This window comes from Colobus angolensis, unplaced genomic scaffold (genome assembly GCF_000951035.1).
Source record: "Colobus angolensis palliatus isolate OR3802 unplaced genomic scaffold, Cang.pa_1.0 Scaffold31, whole genome shotgun sequence".
NCBI lineage: Eukaryota > Metazoa > Chordata > Mammalia > Primates > Cercopithecidae > Colobus > Colobus angolensis.
The window spans coordinates 1,032,440-1,034,680 of NW_012116377.1; the positions used below are offsets into that span (position 1 = coordinate 1,032,440).

Consider the following 2,241-nt stretch of genomic DNA (forward strand, 5'->3'; position numbering starts at 1 on the left):
CTTGAGGCCAGGAGTTCAAGACTAGCCTGGCCAACATGGTGAAACCCTGTCTCTACTAAAAATACAAAAATTAGCCAGGCGTGATGGCAAGCACTTATAATCCCAGCTACTCAAGGCTACTCAAGGCTAAGACAGGAGAATAGCTTGAACCCAGGAGGCAGAGGTTGCAGTGAGCAGAGATCACGGCATTGCACTCCAGCCCGGGCGACAGAGCAAGACTCTGTCTCAAAAAAAAAAAAAAAAAGTAACAACATCCACTGTTGGAAAGCATTTAGGCAAATTTCTTTTATAAATTATTGGTTAAGGCTTGAATTGCTATAATGTCTTTTGAGCTATTTAGTCATATCTATTATTTTTATTTTTTTGAGATGGAGTTTCCCTCTTGTTGCCCCAGCTACAGTGCAATGGCATGATCTTGGCTCACTGCAACCTCCGCCTCCCAGGTTCAAATGATTCTCCTGTCTCAGCCTCCCGAGTAGTTGGGATTACAGGCGCCCACCACACACTGGGCTAATTTTTGTATTTTTGGTAGAGGTGGGGTTTTACCAAGCTGGCCAGGGTGGTCTCGAACTCCTGACCTCAGGTGATCTGCCCACCTCGCCACCCAAAGTGCTGGGATTACAGGCGTGAGCCACCACGCCCGGCCAGTCATATATCTGTTATTAACAATACACTCAACTGGTGCCAATAATATAGTTTTAAATATATAAAGCAGAAACTGACAGAAAGAAAGGACAAGTGGACAAATAACTTTTCCAGTGTGAGTAGTTTACCTTCCTTAACAAAATAATCTGTGAGGAGATACATAATATATACAACATGAGATTAATATCTATAACAATACAAATTAGAGAACATATTACAGTTTTCATGTAATAGATGTGACATTTATGAAAAATGAGGAAGAACTAGGCCATAAAGCAATTGTTCAACTGAAGCATCACCCACAGACACTAATTGAAACATAAAGCGCACTTCTAAATGGCTCATGGGTCAAGGAAAAACAATTACTGGAAAAAAAATTTTAAACACTTAGACGTGAACAATAGGAAACTGCTACACATCAAAACTTGTTCATCTTTATATTACAGGCTGAAACTGAAAGAACTGAACTTTTAACTCAGGTCAGAAAGCAAGCTGATCACAGTCCTCACCGATCACCATAGCTGACCCTACAGGCTCTCAGTCACTGACCACAGACTCCCATCACTGACTCCTAAACCCCGATCACTCATCCCAAAGAGCCTCATCAATTACTCGAGAAATCCCTGTCACAGACAACCATCAACAGACGTCACAGACCCCCCATCACCGAGCCCCGAAACCACTATCACTAATTCCACAGACAACTCCTCTATTACTGACTTCACAGAATTCCTAATCGCAAGCAACCAAAATCATCACAGAGACCTCTTGGCAATAAAACGTGAAAATACTCCTGACGACAGCGGCGAAATAGCCTTCGCGGACCACTTCCACTTCCGGTTCGACTTCCGGCACTTCCCCTTGTGGACTGTTGATATTGCGCATGCTCCAAATTAACTTGGAAGCAATTTCCGCCCACAGTCAACAGGGCGCAGACACATCTTTAGAGACATGGTGCAGTTTCCGTAATCGGCGCTATCGGGCAGAGAATATAACCGCGCCCTTATGGTGTTTATTCGTGTGGGCCGCCATCTTGGATGCGTATCGATTCCGTACAGTGGAGGAGTCCGCCTCCTGCAGGGTTGACTAGAGTAAGGCAAGGATTTTCACGTAGAATGCAAGACTGTTACCATCGTTTGGCCACGCTTATACCCAAGAAGAAAAAGTTTCTGCAGATAGGATCTGGAGATTTATTTATTTATGTATTTATTTAATTTTTTTTTTTTTTTTGAGACGGAGTCTTGCTCTGTCGCCCGGGCTGGAGTGCAGTGGCCGGATCTCAGCTCACTGCAAGCTCCGCCTCCCGAGTTTACGCCATTCTCCTGCCTCAGTCTCCCAAGTAGCTGGGACTACAGACGCCCGCCACCTCGCCCGGCTAGTTTTTTGTATATACGGAGTCTTGCCTAGGCTGGAGTGCGCTGGCGCCATCTCGGCTCACTGCAACCTCTGCCTCCCAGGTTCAAGCGATTCTCCTGCCTCCGCCTCCCGAGTAGCTGGGATTACAGGCAAGCGCCACTACACCCAGCTAATTTTTTGTGTGTTTGTAGTAGAGACGCGGTTTCACCATGTTGGTCAGGCTGGTCTCGAACTCCTGAC

General features: G+C 45.6%; 1 protein-coding gene across 4 annotated transcripts in view; it reads right to left on the minus strand.

The window, feature by feature from the left end:
• ZNF585B (zinc finger protein 585B) overlaps window positions 1-2,241 on the minus strand; it is a 32,722-nt gene extending 30,481 nt beyond the window's left edge. The window contains exon 1 of one of the 4 annotated variants that reach the window (XM_011950649.1): window positions 2,096-2,241. The gene's annotated coding sequence lies outside the window, so the exon portion shown is untranslated. Of the gene's footprint in view, window positions 1-1,392; window positions 1,681-2,095 lie in introns of those variants that run through there. The other 3 variants (XM_011950648.1, XM_011950647.1, XM_011950650.1) reach the window with 3 other exon arrangements.